The sequence below is a fragment of the Dendroctonus ponderosae genome, unplaced genomic scaffold, assembly GCF_020466585.1.
Source record: "Dendroctonus ponderosae isolate FM_Combo_2020 unplaced genomic scaffold, Dpon_F_20191213v2 Dpon_F_20191213_11, whole genome shotgun sequence".
Taxonomy (NCBI): domain Eukaryota; kingdom Metazoa; phylum Arthropoda; class Insecta; order Coleoptera; family Curculionidae; genus Dendroctonus; species Dendroctonus ponderosae.
This window is the reverse complement of record NW_026017213.1, coordinates 2,505,501-2,505,859: the sequence shown is the minus strand read 5'-3', so window position 1 is coordinate 2,505,859 and position 359 is coordinate 2,505,501. Positions and strand designations below refer to the sequence as shown.

Below are 359 nucleotides of genomic sequence, written 5' to 3'. Positions count from 1 at the left end.
ATCAGCATGGCGGCGGGCGCAGCCTGCGAGGAAGCCGATTGGCCTATGTTAGGTCTTGGAACATCGTGAGGTCACCTGAAACAGCCAACGTCAGCAATTGTTCTTCAAAATTGACTTTTGGGAGGTTAGAAAATTGAGGGTACTGTCGTTGCAAGAGGTGCTTTATTTCAACTTCACTTCATAACCTCAGTTTTTATTGCTAGCAATAGCGGCTGGATGGTGGGAAACTTGGTAAAACGGTAAAACATTAGCCAATTTTCTTAGTGATTTTTTTGTGAATGATGCAGTTTTTATTAACTTCCCACTCACTGAAACCCACTACTTTTGCATAAGATAACAAAGGACGGCAAGAGGTCCGC

The 359-nt window shown here is 43.5% G+C and overlaps 1 protein-coding gene across 2 annotated transcripts in view; it reads left to right on the top strand.

Moving 5' to 3' along the window:
• The window catches only part of LOC109540778 (retinoic acid receptor RXR), a 35,904-nt gene that overhangs the window by 10,966 nt on the left and 24,579 nt on the right, over nt 1–359 (top strand). The gene's annotated exons all lie outside the window — the stretch shown is intronic.